This window comes from Giraffa tippelskirchi, chromosome 7, assembly GCF_054371585.1.
Source record: "Giraffa tippelskirchi isolate mGirTip1 chromosome 7, T2T-mGirTip1v1.2.pri, whole genome shotgun sequence".
Lineage (NCBI taxonomy): Eukaryota > Metazoa > Chordata > Mammalia > Artiodactyla > Giraffidae > Giraffa > Giraffa tippelskirchi.
Window position 1 is genome coordinate 97,215,816 of NC_137281.1, and position 20,843 is coordinate 97,236,658.

At 43.4% G+C, this 20,843-nt stretch overlaps 1 protein-coding gene across 1 annotated transcript in view; it reads right to left on the minus strand.

The window, feature by feature from the left end:
• Window positions 1-20,843, minus strand: part of RASGRP1 (RAS guanyl releasing protein 1) — a 776,793-nt gene that overhangs the window by 197,361 nt on the left and 558,589 nt on the right. Inside the window, exon 7 of the mRNA XM_081507137.1 lies at window positions 11,630-11,856. The gene's annotated coding sequence lies outside the window, so the exon portion shown is untranslated. The remainder of the gene's footprint in view (window positions 1-11,629; window positions 11,857-20,843) is intronic.

The window sequence follows — 20,843 nt, forward strand, 5'->3', positions numbered from 1 at the left end:
AGATCAGATGCTCTATTTCTATCCCACTTTGAGCAGTTGCTTAGTGCTGTTGTGGAAATTTCTAACCATCTCAATTTTGCGGTGAGCAGAAGCAAATAACCCCCCTCTTCTTAAGCTGCCTGTAGGGATAGGGCCCAAGAACTTCCCCAGAAACACTTGTATTTCTGATGACTGATTTGCACCGGAGCTTTGATTATTTTACAGTGACTAAATAGTAAAGGGGCCTTTCTAATGGTTAACTTGGGTGCCCTGAATAGAAAACTACTGAAAACTCAATTCAGTCGAAAACCTGGTTAGACTCGTAACTCACCGAGATTACTGGCTGAAGTGAAAAGTCAAAGTGTTGATCGATCAATTGTGTTCAAGCCTTTGCGATCCCGTGGACTGTAGCCTGCCAGGTTCCTCTGTCCATGGGATTTCCCAGGCAAGAATACTGGAGTGGGTTGCCACTTCCTTCTCCAGGGGATCTTCCTGACCCAGGGATCGAACCCAGGTCTCCTGCATTGCAGGCAAATTCTTCACCATCTAAGCTACCAAGGAAGCCTGAGATTACTGGCTGGATGAGTAGATTTACTAGATATTTAACCAAGATCCAAGACAATTCAGATTCCTTATTTTAGATATGAATTTTGATAATTTTCCAAACTTCAAACCTGGCTTTTCTTTCCAATTTTTTTTTTTTTAAATTAGAAGCTGGCAATTAACTATCTAGATAATATTTTTCATTTTCAGATAGGGATTCTGATGAACTGGAAAAATAAAGAAAATTGAGGTGCCACATCATAACTTTAACCAACTACCTTTCATTAGTGGAAAACTGTTAAGAAAGCCAGTGATTTAATCCAAATAACCTCCCAGTCATCTCTTGGCCTCTCCTGACTCTTGGCTTCTATTGACTGCCTGCAAGTTAGACTTGACTTGCCTCAGCTCTGCTACTTTCTGCAGGACTATATCATTTAGGGGCTTCCCAGGTGGTGCTAGTGGTAAAGAATCTGCTTGCCAATACAGGAGATACAACAGCTGCAGGTGTGATCCCTGGGTTGGGATGATCCCCTGGAGGAGGGCATGGCAACCCACTCCAGTATTCTTGCCTGGAGAATTCCACGACAGAGGAGCCTGGCAGGCTACAGTTCATGGGGTCACAAAGAGTCGGACATGACTGAGATAATTTCACTTCACTTGCTGAGAGAAGCTACATCTATATGTGATCAGAAATGGGAGACTGTGGCCAGTCACTTCTGACTCTCTGCAACCCCATGGACTGTAGCCTGCCAGGCTCCTCTGTCCATGTGATTTCCCAGGCAAAAATACTGGAGTGGGTTTCCATGTCTTTCTCCAGGGAATCTTCCTGACCTGGGGACCAAACCTGTGTCTCTTGGGTTTTCTACACCACAGATGGATTCTTTACCACTGTGCCAACTGGGAAGCCAGTGGGAGAATGGGGAGGTCACGTAAGCTTGTGTCTTCTTGGTAATAAGCAGCAGTCGAGTTCTGTCACATTTGGTTCTTGAAGTTCAGTATGATGAGAACTGCTGATTATTCTGGTCATCGTCACGGCTTTCTTTGAGGAAAGATTTGAGAAGAAAGCTTCTTTGAACGCTGAACTGGAGGTCAGTGTCCTTCAGCAGAGACCCAGGGCATACATACCCTGCAAGAGCTGCTGTAGTCATTCAGGGCTGGGGTGATGTGGGGACTCTTTAGAGTAAGACTCTCCTTCCAAGCCATAGAGCTAGTAATTACTGACAAGTGTCCTCCCTGCTCTCAACTGCTTTTGTATCACTCAGGGCAAGCGTCAGGGACTTGAAGAGCCCTGAAGAGCCCTGAAGCAGGGTACAGAAAAAATAAAGCGAGGAATGTTATGTTTTGAAAGCATCACCCGCTAAAGATCTCCCCTGCTAGCAAGTTTTAAGTGGTAGGGGCAGAAGCAATTGCCACTGGCATTTTGGGTTTTGTGGTGTGAGTAGTAAAGGAAAGAAAAAAAAGAAAGTGAAGTCGCTCAGTCATGTCTGACTCGTTGCGACCCCATGGATTGTGGCCTACCAGGCTCCTCTGTCCATGGGATTTTCCAGGCAAGAATACTGGAGCGGGTTGCCGTTTCCTTCTCCAGGAGATCTTCCCGACCCAGGGATTGAACCCGGGTCTCTGGCATCGTAGGCAGACACTTTTACTGTCTGAGCCATCGGGGAAGTTGTGTGAGTACTAAAGAGTCTTTTAAGTGAGGGGTACTGAGCACTCCTTCCCAGTAGCTGTTCCTGCCACTGGAAGCTTGTGTGACCAGAATGTGGTGCCGTGAGGTGGACTGTGTGCAGGATGCTAGTTGTCAGGGCCTGGCTCCCAGATACGGACTCTAGAGCAGAGAAAGGCGGAATGCCTTATCAACTCCCTCCCTCCTCAAGCTTGGCCCAAAGCAGAGAGATGCTGTTGGCCAAATGCCAGCCTGGACTAGTCGGACCTGGCTGACGACACCATCTGTGGTTTATCACTTTCACTTTTCACACCGCACCCAGCTTGATGCACAGCTGGCTTGGGTGTACCCCTGGTGGGCAGTCAGCCCGAGGAGGCCTCGGCCTGGAGGGGAGACAGCGGCAGCGCCACGGGGCCCAGCTGCTCAGGAGGCTGCTCCACCTGGGGTTTTGCTGGGGCCTGTGGCTGAGAACTAACCACTGTGCTGACTCATCATGATTGTGGTTGAGAAAAACCCAGCAAGATGACGGCTCCCATGAGCTCAGGAGCTATAAAATATAGGCCAGGGAGCCTCAGTTGGATGGGGCTTCGGCAGTGAGAAACCAAGGTTTTTTCTGCCTCTCCTCATCTCTTTTATGGTATGGGGCCACAAGGGACCTAGAGGATCCTGGGCACTGCCCCCTCCAGCCCCACGGGGACTGCAAACCAGGTCAGGAAATGGGCAAAAGGGCAGAAGCAATGTCTGTGTCCAGGCCTCATCAGTCTCTCTGCTGTGGCTGAGCCTGGATCTGGCAGGTTCCCTGTCTCAGTCCTCTGGTGAGCTTCACTCTTCAGCTTCCCAGAGAACTGGCACGACCCTCTCTAGAGACCTCCAGCAAACTCTAGACCAGGCTGCAGCCTGCATGGCTCAGGGGTGAGGGCTGGGGAGCCAAGGAAGTGAATGGGGTGGGGGGCCAGTTCGTATTATATTTTAGCAAACGATGCTCCCTGAGGTGCTCCAAAGGAGTCATAAGACAGAGGTCCCAATGTGCTGCCTGTCCACCCCACCCCCAGCTTCCTCCCCAGCCTAACGCCCCTGATGCCAGCATCTGAAACCAGCACCTAGCACTGTGCTCAGCCCATTAAATACAGAATGGTGTGGTAGACAGAATAATGGCTCCCCAAAGATGTTCACGGCCTAATCCCCAGAACCTTTGAATATGTGACCTGACTTGGCAAAAAGGGGTTTTGCAGGTGTGATTAGCATTGTAGACCTTGAGATAGAGAGGATTAACCAGCTGTTGTTGTTTAGTCACTCAGTCACGTCTGACTCTCTGCAACCCCATGGACTGCAGCTCACCAGGCTCCTCTGTCCATGGGATTTTCCAGGCAAGAATACTGAAGTCGGTTGCCATTTCCTTCTCCAGGGGATCTTCCTGATGCAGGAATTGAACCTGGGTCTCTTGCATTGGCAGGTGGATTCTTTACCACTGAACCACCCAGGGAAGCCCCAGATTATCCAGTGGGCCCATTCTAATCATGGGAGTTCTTAAAAGCAGACAACCTTCCTTGGGTATGCCCAAAGAGAGAAATATGAGCGTGGAAGAAGGTCAAAGAGACGGCAGGGTAAGAAGGACTTGTGGTCCCGCTGGTTCTGAGGTGTCAGGGGCTGTGTGAATGACCAGAGAGCGCACTCCAGGAGCTAAGGGTGACCCCAGGTGACAGCCAGTGAGGAAATGGGGACCTCAGTCCCCAAACCCATGAACTGCCAACACCCAAAAGAGCAAAGAAAGGACTCTCACTCAGAGACTAAGCAGAGAATCAGCCCTGCTGATGCCTCGATTTCAGTCCCATTAGCCTCAGGGGACTTCTGGACCATGGAACTGAGATACGATATATTTGTGCTTACGTATGGCAATATGTTATAGCAGCAATAGAAAACTAACACAAACGGCTATGGAGTAGAATATATTTTATAAATGAATATAATTTTCTTGCCTGTGGCACCCTAACTTCCTTGGTAGCTGCCAGTGTTGGAGAAGTCCCTTTTCATGGCTGGCTGTGTGCTGGTGGAAGGCAGGCATCCTTCCCTCTGGTCCCATGCCTTTCTCGGCACATCTGAGTTTACTTCTCTGCTCTATTGTTGCTGGCATTGCCCCCAGCCTGGCCCCTGGGAGGGATGTTGCTAGAGGCTGGCCTTTTAAGGAAGCACAGAGGACCTCTAACTGCTTCCTGTCATCTCTGCTACTTCAGAGAGGCAGCCCCTGACCCCTCACCCCAGGCTGGTGGTTCACACACAGTCTCCAAGTTCCTCTTCTCTCCTCCAAGTGTCCTCCTGGAGCAGGTAAGTTGTCTCAGGTTGTAGCTAAGGCCTCCAGACCATGCTGGGTCCAGGCAAATTCATGGCCTTCCTCCACTACAGCACTTAACTCCAGGGAAGCCCGGAAGTGGCCTCAGGCCCCTTCTACCAACCACCCCACCTGTCCGCTCTCCACTTCCTCCCTCCTTGTGACCCAGGGGCAGATGTGTCTACTAGGACTGCTGCTCAGGAAACTCCAGCTGGAAGGGGCGGGGTGGGGTGGGGGGTGAGCATACAATCTCTCTTCTTCTTAGATGCTTGGTGGGGAGTCCCACCTCTTTCTTTCCTTCCCCACCCGGCTTGGGACGGGCCTGTCAGTGGTGGTGATGAGGACAGCAGGGGAGAAGCCCTTCCCACTAGCTCTTCTTTCAAACCTTGCTCTCCCTCTCCTCCTCAGCCCTTTCCCAGCTCACACTCCAGTAAAGAAACTGTTCCTGTTCACATAGCCTGTAGCCCCTAGTGGTTATTAGCTCGTTGCTGGTGCAGTGTCCTCTGAATCTAGCAGTTTGGTCTAGCCTTGAGCATCTTCCTTCTGAGCAGTCTTTGTGGGACTGGGATCAGAGAAAGAACAAAGGTGCTTTGATTCCTCAGGTTCTTTGTGTGCAAACACCGAAACCCTACTACAAGCTTATGAGTGGTTTGGGGTCTTAACAACCAGGAGGTCAGCAGGACAGCTGCCCAGGGCTTCTGTCTCCTCAGGCCCATCTAAGGTCTCAAGGCCTTGCTTCCTATGGGCCTCCGTTTCCCTATTCTAGGCCAGGAGGAATTTGTGGTATAAAAGAAGTCCAGTCCTGATAGAGGATGGTTGAGACATTCAGCCTGAAGTCTCCTCCAAGCTCATTATTCAGTTTCCTCAGGATCCATGGTGGCTTGTAGGGAAAATCCCATGAAATGCCTGGACTTGCTGTTGTAGGAGCATCCTTAGGTTTCTGTGGTGACAAGTTCTGGCCCTGATTCACACTTTGGGCCTGTAAAAATGCTTATCAAACTCAGACCTAGCAAGACTAAACAGAGCCCCTAAAGGCTTTTTTCGTGGTTAATCCAGAAGAGGGGAACCAGCCAGTCCTGGTTACAGACAACTGAGGGGAGGTAGTTCAGCTCAGTCACTGCTCTCTGTCCCAGTTACCCTCCACCAGGACCTCTGAGAGGTTCCTCTTTGAGTGATGAGAATCAACAAGAGGAAAGCAGTTTTTCTCGTTTCCAGGCCGCTGTCTTTCCTGAGGTCCAGAGAAAATGACTGCAACTTCCAGGCTGAAGGGCCTTGGTGAGGAAGGCCCTTGAGCCCTTGGTAACCTTTGTTTACTGGTGCTGACTGTGTCCCAGACAGCGTGCTGGGCTCTGTGGGCACCACCTCCCTTCACCCCCCAGCAAGCCGAGGAGGAAGATGCTCTCATCATTCCCAGGAGAGGAGGGGGGGATTTCTTGGGAATCAGCCTGGGGTGATGGTAACAGAATGCTGGGTTTCAATCCCCAGCCTCTTCAGATATATATTTGCTCTGGGCCTCAGCTTTCTTATCTGTAAAATGGGGATAAGGGTTACCTGAATCATAAGGCTGTAAGCATTAAGTCAAATAAAATCTATAAACTTGCTTGCATAGAATAGATACTTAATACATGTCCTCTGCCCTCACCCCTCAAACACAGAGCAAACAGCAGACAGCAGTTTCAACCATAAACAGTTGGGTAGAGTCCCACCCAGTTTTCTCTGAAGCCTCTAAACAGGAAGATTTAAAAACATTACCAGGGGCTCAGCCCTTTACCCTATCTCCACCCGTCCCCTCTCCCTGCCACCCCAATGGGCCGGATTCTAGCTGGGAAGGGTCAACAAGAGACTCCTTTACCTTTCAGCATTGTTTGACCTGTGCCTGGGATTATACATCTTTCTTACTAATTTTGTGGATGTGGTCAATTTAGTTATTTGCTAAACTTTCAGTGAAGTAATGTCTAACGGCATTCAATTTCAATACACATACTGTATTCCCCATAATTCCACTTTCTTCATAGATGATTTTTGGCCTTCATTTTTCCACCAACAGGGCTTGTTAAGCGAGCTGCACCTCATGGTTCATGTTGCATCGCCGGATTACTTGAAGGACAGTGCAAGGCAGTCAAGCTGGTCATACTGAGACCGAAACTGCCACCTAGTGGTCATTAGAGGTGTGACTACCTTTCTATGCACTCTGGTTACTGATAGAGTATCTGGAAAATATTCAGTTAACAGTTTTCTTTTAAACTAACTTAAAACTTATGGAGTGAGTCACACCAAGAAATGTATCCACTTCAAAACATTATAGTAAAGAGGCTAGGTATATATGGATATTTTCAAATCAAAATGATTCGTGAAACAAAAATCAGATTGACATGCACCAGAGGGTCAAAGTTAAGACATTTTTTTCTTTGACTAAGACGTGTATGTGTGTGCTCAATCCTGACTCTTTGCAACCGCCTGGACCATAGCCCACCAGGATCCTGTGTCCATGGGGATTCTCCAGGCAAGAACACTGGAGTGGGTTGCCATGCCCTCCTCCAGAGGATCTTCCCAACCCAGGGATTGAATCTGTGTCTCTTGCATCTCTTGAACTGGCAGGTGGATTCTTTACTGCACCACCTGGGAAGCTCTCCTTTGACTAAACTTAAATCCAAATGAAGTCCCACAAAGATAAAACAAGCAAACCAGGCAATAAAACACCTAAGCCAAACAGCTCAAAAAAAAAAAAAAAAGGAATAGCTTTTCATATTTTTTATATACCCCCCACACATCTTCCAAGTGCTGGCTGGCTCTGGTCAGTGCCCAGAAGTTTAGTGGGCACTAGAGTAGCTCATCACAACACACTGTGTGATTTAAAACCAAGTGTAAGAGAATGTAGTGGGAGGCCACAAGGGAGACCTGCTGACTCTACAGAGTGTGAAACCTGAATTGATTCATCAGGAAGATTAGGTGTTGTCAGGTAGGAGTGACAGAGGCAGGAGGGGGTTCTACCAAACTGAAGGAAGGGCCCATGCAGGCCCTTCCCAGAGGGTGGATGAGACATGTGAGTTCAGGTGTTGGTGGGATGAACAGTGTGGCTGAAAATGTAATGCAGCCTAAAGTCTTGTGCCAAAAATGCATTTCTTGATTGCCTATGTTACCTATTTATCAGCTACTTATGTTTTCTAAGTACACATACAAAAGAATAAGACATTGAAAGAAATTTAAGAAGACATTGAAGCATGCTGTAAAGATACCAGTTCTCACTACTTTGAGCTTATAGATTTAAAACAAACCCAATAAAAGTTCTATCATTTTTTTTCTTACTGTGCAAATGGACAAGCTACTTCTAAATTCCGTTTAGAAATGCGAAGGACCGAGGACAGCTAAGAACATCTCGAAAAAGAACAAACTGCAAGCCTTATCTTACTAAAGACTTGATACAACTAAATAAATGAATCATTAGAAAACTGGCAATATCTACTGAAAATGAACATACATGTACCCACTGACCTAGCCATTCCACTACCAGGTGTGTGCCCAAACGAAAATGCATAGATATTTAACAGAAATTTATACTAGATCATTCAAGGAAGCACTATTCAAAATAGCTCTAGACCATGACCATTCAAATGCCCATCAACACTGTGATGTCTTTGCAATATGGAATTCTATACAGCAAGCGTGAATGATCTACAAGTACACACAACCTTATGGATGCATTTCACAAACATAACATCAAAGGAAAGAAGCCAGAATACATACTATACAATTCCCTCTAATAAAGTACAAAAATGGCCAAAACTGATTATGACAGTTGATTGCTTTACTAGCTCTGGTTCTTCATCTTTCCTGATACCTTTGTCCTGTGCCATGTGACTACAGCTCCTCTCACTAAGGACACGGAGCCACTTCCCCAACAGGGCCAGGATGAGGGTGAGACAAGCAAGGCGTTATTACCCTGGACATTAAATTTTAGGGGTCACCAAAACCCTCAGTAGTCAAAAAGATTTTAATGCAATATTAAAAATAATTAATGCAAAAATAATTAATGCATGGTGAACAAAATATCAGCATTTTCAGTAAAGAAAAGAAATGGACCCTGCACCTGTACAACTTACTGTACTAGAGTATTCAGAAACTCTGTGTAGTTACTTATTTTGAACTCTACCCACAATTACATATAACAAAACACTTAATATTATTTGGATCATTATTTTTAAATCCATTAGGCCCAGAAAAAATTAAAACAGAAGAATGTTTTCTGAACTAGAATTTCATTTGCTTTGAAGTTTTGCTAAATTCATCTTTATAGTTAGCTTTAAATCGGCCAGCTTTCAATGAAAAGAATAACTTTTATGATCATTGTTTTTTCGGCCATAAGATTACTGCTAACATGTGTAAGGCCAGAAAGCATGACTTTTTTATGCATAGAAATTAGATATGATTACCATTTAGCATTGATTGTTTGAGGAGCAATTCATCAACCATCTATTGACCAACTGTCTATCACTCAGCAACCCACCATCTATTTGTCTTCATTCCTGATGTGAAGAAGTACAGCAACTAATCAGAAATGTGATTTGTATGGTTTTCCTGCTGTGGAAACTTCCTTCTCCTTGTAGCTGGGTTGGATTGATTCTGAGGTGGCTGGGAAGATCCTATCAATTTGATGCCAGAGAGACTAAGATGAAGAGAAAATGCAAAAATCTGTATCTAAATAATAGCACTTGTGATTTCCTTCTGCAGCTCCCAATAGAATGACTTTTACTTGCTTTTCAAAAAGACATATGACCATTATCATGAGATTTTTCTGGAGAAAATAAATTTCTATTTATTGTCAGATTTTCTACCTAGTTCAAGCACTGCCCCCTCATCTGGCCCTCATAGCACTGTGTCACATTTTCTGCAGCAGAGGAGGGCCAGGCACAGTGCCAAAACCTGTATCATGTCTCCTTTTTATGGATAAAGACACAGAGGCAAAGAGAGGTTGCCTCATTTGCCCTAAGGCTCACAGTGAGAGCTCATGATTAGCAGAGCTCACAATGAACTCAGCTGTCAAACTCTGGAGTATGAGCTTTTCATAACCAAAAGTTGCCTACAAATTGTACCATAAACTCACAGTTTCAAAGGAGCTGTGATAAATCCTCTTTTAAAGTGCATACTTATTTTTTAAACAGGGCTACATCTCCTTAATTTATGGCAGGTGTAAATCTAAATTTTTACACACATCAGGTTTGCTTAATGTGTGGAGGGGCATACCTATAGTATGAGTTTATAATAAATGAGCTCATTATGAAACTAATGACTTAGAACATGTGCTTGTAGATTGATTAACAGGGCTACAGCCAAGGTCTTATAGCTTAGCAGAGACTCTGGAAAGAAATGGAATAAAATGAAAATAGTGTTCTGTGAAATGGACTACTGGTACATATGTAAGCTACTCAAATGTTTTCACTGACGGGAAAAACACCAATAGTATTTCTGGCTATAAAGCTTCTTTCTCTGTTTTGCCCCTTCTGTATTTCTGGTTTGTAGGAGACTTCCTCCTCCTTTTGTCCCTTTCCACCAGCATGAGCAAAAGCAGAAAAGTAGAAAGTTTAAGCAGATCATTCAACAGACTCCCTCCCCTCTCTGAGCTTCTTTCACAGTCAAAACACTTTAGCTGGACTTCCCTGGTGGAACAGTGGTTAAGAATCTGCCTGCTAACTCGAGGGACACGGGTTTGATCCCTGGTCCGAGAAGACTCCACATGCCGCTGAACAACTAAACCCCTGCGCCACAACTTCTGAGCCTGTGCTCTAGGATCCATGAGCCACAACTCCTGAGCCCGTGTGCTTAGAGACTGTGCTCTGCAACAAGAGAAGCCCCCACGAGAGGCCTCAGCACAGAAACCAAGAGTAGCCCCTGCTCTCGGCAACTAGAGAAAAGGCCATGTTCAGCAGTGAAGACCCAGTGCAACAAAAATAAACAATAATTTTTTTTTTTTAAACAGTACACCTTAGCTTTCAGGAGGCCGTGGTCTTCAGTCTCTGTTTTAAAGTCTATTCCATTCTCCTTCCTGGGAACCTCAGAGAGCCCCCACCATCTACATACGACCCTTTGTTTCTCACTGTCAGAAGGGTGAGTTGTGAGATTTCAGTGATATGGCAGGAAATCTAGAGGCTTCGTCAGGTCCCAAAATTCCTGCTTTGCTTTATGCCCAGCTGAGGATGCACTTCTGGGGACACCATCCTGGACTCACGTTCCTCCTTCAGTCGGGGCCAAGAGGTCACAGCCAAAAGGATTCTTAGAGTGAACTGGTGACAACGTGTGCTGAGGCTATCTGTTCTCTTTTTTGTAATTTCTACCATTAGGAATTACAGTCTCTGTTTTAAACAAAGTGCTGGTTCTAATCACTGACACTGGCAATATAGCCTTGCTCTTTAACCAAATCAGTCACCAGTTTCTTTCAAAACTGTAGCTAATATAAGTTTCAATTGTGGGCAAAGTTCTCTCCTCGCATCAGGGCATGAAAAGGTGAGAATACAGGTCTATCCCCTGGGCAGATTGGAATGTGCTGACAGGGAATTAAGATGCATACCACCTGATCAACTCTAATACTGTGATACAAGGACTCTGATAAAGAATGTGAGAGTGGGATAAATTCAGTGGGACAGGTGAGTTTTGATGAGGGTATTTAGGGTGGCTTTTTCTTGGAAATGGGATTCACAGATGACTGTGAAGAAAACATGCTTCCTTTCAATTCCCATCTTAGTTCCACCAGTTATTAACTCACTCCAAAGTTGCCACAAGTGTACTTATTAATCTTCCAACTTTCAGTCTTGCTCCACGAGACGCCTACTAGCTCATCACCACAGTTAATTTTCCAGAGTTACCCAAATAGTCTTGGACCAGAGGGTTTCCTTCTTGGGTAACCATGTACCTCACTTCCCACCATCCAAGTTATTTTTCCTTTCTGGACTTAGACTTTGGTGAACAATAAAATAATCTTAACTTTCATAGTTCATATAGAAAAGATTTGGAAAGAAATCAGCCATTGATTATATACAAATTGGGCTATTTCTTCATTTGAAAATAGTCTGCCCCAAAGAAAACCAGTTAACTATAAGCAAACATTTGCAGTAAAACTTGCTTACCCTTGACGATCTGGAGCCAAAGCTACATCTCCTGGAGGCAGCATAGGACTGATGAGGCAGGGATATTATCCACTCTTCGTTCCCTTTCTCAACAAGATACAGCTGTGAAACCTCCAGGGGGTCACGATTGTGAGCTCATGAGCTGGTCGCTTTTTAGAATCACTGGGGCAGCATTTTGAACCCTCAGTTTCTTGAGTTCCATCTCTAGAGTTTCTGTTGCAGTAGATCTGAGTAGGGAAGAGAAAATTGCTTTAAAAAACCTGTAATAAGCCAGGTTTGGAAGTGACTGTTGGAGGGGATGTTCACTGGTCTATTAAATTCCTGGTGATTAGTGATACTGGATTAATACTCTCCCATGATTCCAGTTTCACAGGTCCTTACACACAAGATCTGCAGCTGATTTAGGGAAGGAAAAGAATGATTGTTGGGCAAGATTGGTAGTGGTCACCATGTGTGAGTTGGTTGCGTTTTTTTTTCTTCTATGTGGGAGAATGTTTCCTGTGAGTATGATACACCATCACAAAGTGAGGTCACATATACAAAGTATAATATTAAGTGACGCTGGAAAAAGAAATCAACCATACTGTTGCTATCTTTATACATTCCACTTTTCACTATTCCTCATTTTTTTCTTTTTATGCTTATGATCATAACTGATACTCTTTTATTCTCCTGGAAGCTTTCTTATATGGCTACAGAGGCTGTTTGAATTCCCTCCTCCCCTTTTAAGAACTTATTCGATTGCATTGGGTCTTAGTTGCAGTACATGGGATCTTCACTGTGTCATGAGAGATTACGCGGTGTAGGGACTCCCTAGCTGTGGCTTGTGGTTAGTTGTGGCTTAGTAGTTGCCCCTGGTGGCTCCGTGGCACTGGGGCTCCTGTTCCCCAACCAGGTATAGAACCTGCACCCCCTGCATTGCAGGGCTTATTCCCAACCCCTGGACCACCAATCAGGGAAGTCCCTCACTTTCCCTTTAACATGTGTCTGCTCTTGCCAGCTTTCAGTGTATCCGGGTGCACACCACATTGGTGAATCTTAATACTTGGCCCCAATAAATGTCCTGGGGATTTCTGGGAAGCCCACGCTCACACTTCCGTATTTTGAGGACCATTCATTGACACCAGTATTGGCTTGATGTACTTTAACGACCTGAAATTTACTCTTAGAAGTGCTCACCTCATCGGGTTCCCTGTTTCTCACCCTGTGTAACAAACAAGACATACCAGGAGATGGCGCTGTGGGTCAACTTTTCCCCCATAATCTGTCCTGTCGGTTTTCTCCAAGAACCCAGATGAATTATCCAGAGACAAAGCTTTCATTCCTTTCCTACTGGGGCTAATTAAACTGCCCAAATCTGCAAGCTAAATGAAATCTTTAAAATTAAATTTTAACTTTTAGCTATACATGAAAGATGACAATGGACTGACTTGGAACCTTGCTCTAAAGGCATCATATCTAAACTTGAACCAGGAGGAGGCAGTGAGTTGAGTGTTTACTGGTAACTTCCGGTTGTTAAGAAATGGGTCAGAGAAGACTTCTGAGGAAGCCAAGAGGTCAATCTAGGGCTTCCACAGAGAAATGATTGCAATATAAACAGAGCTCTAAAAAAATACGTATATTTTATGTTGTCCTTGGTTTAACCATGAAAATGTTAGGCAAAAGCTGCTATCTGCAAAATTAGCATAAGGAAAACATCTGATACCAAGGACCATAGGATTTTGCCCAAGCCCTTTGTAACTACTAATGCAGTTGGCTGACTTTCCTAGGCATTCTGAGAAAAGGCTAGCAGACTGTTTGGCTTTCCTCTTGTGTATTTATAACTTCTGGTATTTGCAGTTAGAATGCAGCCTGCTGGAATGGATTTTCCTCTTCTACTTGCATGTAAATAACATGACTATGACCGTGTAAATTTCCCACAGGCCACTTCAGACACAGGGTGTTGTTATCCCAGAGGTGGGGTCCCTGCACCATCCCTAAGAGTGTCTAAGCCAATTAGCTCAGTTGGTTTGAGCCTGGCTGTAAGACATCCAAGGTCACAGTAACCATCTGTGGCAAGATTAGCCAAATTAGAGAAGAGACAGCCTGTGTAGTCTCCGCACCAGGAGGAATGCTTTAACCCAGCAAAATGTGAGTTCCTGGTGACATGAAAAAATATCATGAGCATGGCTCAGTGTCCCTTGATGGCTAATAGAATGGGCACTCAACTCAATGACGTCATCATTAACAGCAGAGCCCTTTTTGTCTATACAGGGCCACCACCTTCCTAAGAATGAAGTTGTATGAGCCCGTGATTTCTGACTGAGAGCTTTTATTTTGTGACTTTTCACACAGCTCCCTATGTCTCCTAAATTTTTAACCTTCACACACAACACTTAGGAAGAAATGGGAAGATAAATCTGCTTGTTCATAGCATCAGGAAACAGTTTAAAAGAGGGGATGATTTTCCCACTGCAGCTAATTTTCCCATAAGCTGCAAAATTTTAGAGAAATTGTGCAAAACAGATTTCCCATCATTTATGCCTGCTTTCTACTATGTCTATTAGCTACTATGATCCAGATGTGTTCTTAAGATTTACAGTTGTTTACTTGGAAAGCAAAAACTCATCAGAAACAGAAAATGGATTTTTCAGATAAAGAATAAATATTTGTGGTTGAGATGAAGAAGAAAGTCTTTCTGAGCTAAGTTTCTGCTGCTGGCGGGGTTGAATGGCTGGCACATAGCAATAGCTCGCATTCATTACTAAGGGACAGGCTCTGTGCTGAGCACAAGATCAGTTCTACTTCTTTGTTGTTGTTTAGTCGTGAAGTCGTGTCCAACTCTTTTGCGATCCTGCGGACTGTAGCCTTCCAGACTCCTGTGTCCATGGGATTCTCCAGGCAAGAATGCTGGAGTGGATCGCCATTTCCTCCTCCAGGTGATCTGCCCAACTCAGAGATTGGTTATGCCTCTTGTATTGCAGGCAGCCACCTAGGATACATCTTCGAATCCTCACAAAACCTTGTGAAGTAGGTACTGTTATTATCTGCACTTTTAAGGATAAAGAAATAGGCCCTTGAAGTTGAAATGAATTCCCTGTAGTTCACTGTTAGTAAATGGCAGGGCCATAATTTGAATCCAGGCCATATAATTCCAAGGGCATATTCTTAAATACTGTCCTATCTTATTCAGCCTATAGCTTATCAGAGACAATCTAATTACAGTCTGAATCCTATTTTTTTTCCCCCAAACAGGATGACATACTTGTAATTCTATAATTGGGAAGTAGGTCCGAACTTCCATGTTCACATATGCCTCCCTCCATATTTCTCTTCAATAGGCTGCAGGTATGCAGTGAGGTTAGGAATCCCAGGGTCAGTGTGCCTGATTTTTATTAAGTCCTTTGTGTGTTTAACATCTCTCTTTGGAATGGGAGGCTACCTTTCCTCTATTGTGCTCAGGTTGGAACTATGTCAAAAATTTTGACGAGATAAGACCCATTTGATATCTTGTTACAATGGAATACTCCAGTCATTTCAGTGCTAAAAAAAAAAAAAAAAGAAAGAAAGAAAGTTCTGTAGTTAAAAGGAAATATCCTCCTGACCACGCACTCAAGCATCTATCTGTTGATACTTGAGCATATTCTCCGGGGTTTCATCCATTCAAAGTATCCCCTTTATCTCTGACAATACATACAGTATTTTTGTAAAGGAAAATCCTTCAGTAATTATCAAGAATAAAATTTTCTTCCTATCATTTATACATGTAACTTTAAAGCAAAACATAAAGAACTGGTTTTTAATGTTTATCTCGAACACATACTTTTAAAGGTTTAAAACTTAACTTCCCCTCCCTTCATTTGGAGGTTCTTTGTTATTTCCCTGTGGGCCTTCCTCTCTAAGAGCATCTGCCTTGGGAAGACAGCATGGCATTTTGCTATAGGGGCTCAGATAAAGGGGATGTCACTATAGACAGAGGAAGTTTCCTAGAAGTTGGATTTGAGTTGTATCTTGAAGGAAGTACAGAATTTGGACTGATGAAGAGGTGGGGTTTATCACGCAGAAAAAAGGAGGATGAGCCAAGATTAAGTGCTGAAATTGAACCTATTGGTTTACACTAGGAAGCCTGATAGAAGTAGATGGCAACTTGTCTATATGGTGTGGGAGTGGGGACATAGCCTGAATGGATGAGGAATGTGCAATTAATGGAGGATTCAGTGGGGTTGGGAGAATACCAATGGGAGTATTTTAGGGTGGACATGTCTTTGGAAACCACCTACTCCAAAGGTGGCATCTTACAGAGGAAGCCGTGAAGATTCAAGGTGATGAGGTGAACTTCCCAGCGTCTTACAGGGTGTCAGTGGCAGAGGGGTCATTCAGAACTTGCTCCTTGGGCCATGCCTGATTCTGTGCTTGGTCTGAGCATAAACATGAAGCCATTGTAGGCCAGGAAGTAAGAAGCCCTTCCACGGTTCAGTGTTAGTTTGCTGGAGGTGTCGAACTGGGAGAAAATCAGAAGGAGAGCTATTATTATATTAAAAGCATCTATGGAAAAGACAACAAATAAGAAGCATTGGTGAGGATGTGGAGAAAAGGATACCTCACAGGCTGTTGGTATGAATGTAAATTGATGCAGTCACTATGGAAAACAGTATGGAAGTTCCTCAAAAAATAAAACATAGAACGATCATATGATCCAGGAATTCCACTCCTGGGTATTAATAAGAAGAAAACAAAAACAATAATTAGAAATGACATATACACATCTATGTTCATTACAGATCATTTACAATAGCCAAGATATGGAAGCAGCCTGAGTGTGCATCAGTAGACAAACAGATAAGAAGATGTGGTCTGCATATATAAAGTGAACTATTACTAAGCCATAAAAAAGAATTAAATCTTGCCATTTGCAACAACATGGATGGAGTGAGGGGATATTTTGCTAAAAGAGCAACTAAGCACAACCACACACACAATGCTAAATGAAATAAGTCAGACAGAGAAAGACAAATACTGCATAGTACTACTCATATGGAGAATCTAAAAAAACAAAGCATAAAGACAGAGAACAAGTATTTTCCAGAGAGGAGGGAGCTGGGGGAGAAAAGAAATAGGTGAGGGGGATTAAGAGGTACACACTTTCAGTTAAAAGACAAACAGTACTAGGTATGTAATGTAAAGAAAAGAAAAGATGTAAAAGGCAAAGGAGAAAAGGAAAGACAAAGCCATTTGAATGCCGAGTTCCAAAGAATAGCAAGAAGAGATAAGAAAGCTTTCCTCAGTGACCAATGTAAAGAAATAGAGGAAAACAACAGAATGGGAAAGACTAGAGATCTCTTCAAAAATTAGAGATACCAAAGGAACATTTAATGCAAAGATGGGCTCAATAAAGGACAGAAATGGTATGGACCTAACAGAAGCAGAAGATATTAAGAAGAGGTGACAACAATACACAGAAGAACTATACAAAAAAGATCTTCATGACCCAGATAACCACGATGGTGTGATCACTCACCTAGAGTCAGACATCCTGGAATGAGAAGTCAAGTTGGCCTTAGGAAGTATCACTATAAACAAAGCTAGTGGAGGTGATGGAATTCCAGTTGAGCTATTTCGAATCCTAAAAGATGATGTTGTGAAAGTGCTGTACTTAATATGCCAGCAAATCTGGAAGACTCAGCAGTGGCCACAGGACTGGAAAAGGTCAGTTTTCATTCCAATCCCTAAGAAAGACAATGCCAAAGAATGCTCAAAATACTTGCACTCATCTCACACCCTAGCAAAGTAATGCTCAAAATTCTCCAAGCCAGACTTCAACAATAATTGAACCGCGAACTTCCAGATGTTCAAGCTGGATTTAGAAAAGGCATAGGAACTAGAGATCAAATTGGCAACATTGGTTGGATCATCGAAAAAGCAAGCGAGTTCCAGAAAAATATCTACTTCTGCTTTATTGACTATACCAAAGCCTTTGACTGAGTGGACCACAACAAACTCTGGAAAATTCTTCAAGAGATGGGAATATCAGACCACCTGACCTGCCTTTTGAGATATCTGTATGCCGGTCAGGAAGCAACAGTTAGAACTGGTCATGGAACAACAGACTGTTTCCAAATTGGGAAATGAGTACACCAAGGCTGTATATTGTCACCCTGCTTATTTAACTTATGTGCAGAGTACATCATGAGAAACGCTGGGCTGGATGAAGCACAAGCTAGAATCAAGATTGCTGGGAGAAATGCCAATAACCTCAGATATGCAGATGACACTACCCTTACGGCAGAAAGCGAAGAAGAACTAAAGAGCCTCTTGATGAAAGTGAAAGAGGAGAGTGAAAAATTTGGCTTAAAATTCAACATTCAGAAAACGAAGATCATGACATCCAGTCCCATCACTTCATGGTAAATACATGGGGAAACAATGGAAACAGTGACAGACTTTACTTTTTTGGGCTCCAAAATCGCTGCAGATGGTTGGTTACTGCAACTATGAAATTAAAAGACACTTGCTCTTTGGAGAAGTTATGACCAACCTAGACAGCATATTAAAAAGCAGAGACATTACTTCGCCAACAAAGGTCTGTCTAGTCAAAGCTATGGTTTTTCCAGTAGTCATGTATGGACGTGAGAGTTGGACTATAAAGAAAGCTGAGTGCCGAAGAATTGATGCTTTTGAACTGTGGTGTTGGAGAACACTCGTGAGAATCCCTTGGATTGCAAGGAGATCCAACCAGTCCATCCTAAAGGAAATCAGTCCTGAATATTCATTGGAAGGACTGATGCTGAATCTGAAACTCCAATACTTTGGCTACCTGATGCAAAGAACTGACTCATTGGAAAAGACCCCGATGCTGGGAAATATTGAAGGCAGGAGGAGAAGGGGACAGAGGATGAGATGGTTGGATGGCATCACTGACTCGATAGACATGAGTTTGAGCAAACTTCGGGAGTTGGTGATGGACAGGGAAGCCTGGCATGCTGCAGTCCATGGGGTTGCAAAGAGTCGGACATGACTGAGCAACTGAACTGAAGTGAACTGATGTAATTTACAGTGGCTTCTCAGGTGGCACTAGTGGTAAAGAACCCACCTGCCAATTCTGGAGATGTAAGAGACTCGAGTTTGATCCCTGGGTCATGAAGATCCCTAGAGAAGGAAATGGCAACCCATTCCAATATTCTTGCCTGGGAAATCTCATGGACTGAGAAGCCTGGCAGGATACAGTCCATAGAGTCACAAAGAGTCAGACATGACTGAGTGACTTAGCATAGCATAACACGTAAAATTTACAACATGATAAATATAATTTACACTGCTGTGTGTTATATATTAAAGCTGTTAAGAGTGAATCCTAAGAGTTTTCATCACTAGGAAAAAAAGTTTTTCTATTTTAAAAATTTTTTACCTGAGTTGGATATTTACTAAATTTATTGTGATAATCACTTCATAATGTATGTAAATCAAATCATTTTTTTGCATGCTTTGAACCTCTGAACAATGGGCTTCCCCGGTGGCTCAAAGCTGGATACTTTGAATCTCTGAACTATGGGCTTCCCTCGTGGCTCAGCTGGTAACGAATCTACCTGCAGTGTTGGAGACCTGGGTTTGATCACTGGGTTGGGAAGATCCCTTGGAGAAGGGAACAACTACCCACTCCAGCATTCTGGCCTGGAGAATTCCACAGACTGTACAGTCCATGGGTTGCAAAGAGTCAGACGTGACTGAGCGACTTTCACTTTGAACCTATACACCTTGAATTTATACAGATGATTATGTCAATTATTTCTTGGTAAAACTGGAAGAAAAAAATTATACCTCAAAAAAAAAATGCTTGACATGGGTACCATGACCTTAGTTGTTGGCCTGGGGACAAAGGAAATACTGAGATATATTAAAGCAGAAATTGATAGGACCCAATATAGGACCCAAAGAGGAGAATCATGAGCTGACTGCAAGTTTCAAGTTTGAGCCTCTTGCTGAATAGTGTCAGGAGGGCAAGAGGGGGAAAATCTGCATCTGGATATGTTTGGTGAACAGACTTGGTGATAGACAACTAGAGATAACCATTCATTCATTCATGTAGTGAATACTTATTGAATGTGTACTCTAAGCCATGTGCCAGGTGCTTGGTAAACAAGATATGCTTGGACTGGGACCTTCTGGAGCTTTCATTCTAAAGTTTTCTGATGGGGGAAATATGGGCTTAGGTGAAAGGCATGCCTTGTCGCCATCAGCAGCATGGTGCTTGGCGGGTGACCTCTTGGCAGCTCAATCCAGCACACATCTCAGTAGATTAGGGCTAGTTATGAGGAACAGGCATTTCAGTAAATCATTTTAAAGCTTTTCTAAGTATGGGATGATGCAAGAACCCAGGTTCATAAAAATTTTCTTCTTAAACATATCTAACTAAGGACTTGTTTTGCCTGTTTTCCCAAAACACAGAGTGTCTCATCCTGTCCTTCATCCTGAATTCCTTTCAGGGTGCCCTGTAGTCAGTGCTGATGACTTAATCTTTGCAGAACCAGATCGCGAACAACATTCTTTGTTTTAGAGTATTAACAGGTTATGAATTTTAAATACATTGTCTGACAAGTTTTACCACCATTTCCCTTCTCATTTCCTTTTATTTAAATCAATTATTTAAGCTTGTCCCCACCAATGAATTCTCTAACCTTCACGTGAATAGAGTGAATGATTGAATGGACTGCCAATAGGGTAAATGTGTCCAAAGATAAAAGGTGACAGACTCTAATTATATGTAAAAAAAATCCTCTGCCCACTGAGCCAGCAACGGTCCCTTTGGTTGCTTCCACTTGCCAAGATTCTTCACGCTGCTCCACCAGATGATGGTAAATGCTAAACCCTCTTTTTTTTCTACATGGTTTTAATCCAAGCTTGGACTGGCCTTTGGGTAGATGAGGACATTTTGACCAATGAGCTCCTAAAAGATGTAAGAATTTAAGGGCACGCTTGAGAACACCCCACAATCTCCTGATTAAACAGTAAAAGTAGTTGTCAGAGGTTAGGAGAAAATCTTTTTGAATGTTAGTACATACTAAAATTAGCTTTGATTGACATTTTCAAAGCCTTGAAATTATAATATAATTTCATTATATTACAATGATTAATTCTGTTATATCTGAACCCCCTAATAAACTCCCAGAAGCAATCACAATGTAGATCATACAGGTAAAAGATTAAATGTTAAAAGTGAATCTATAGAACTTCCCTGGCA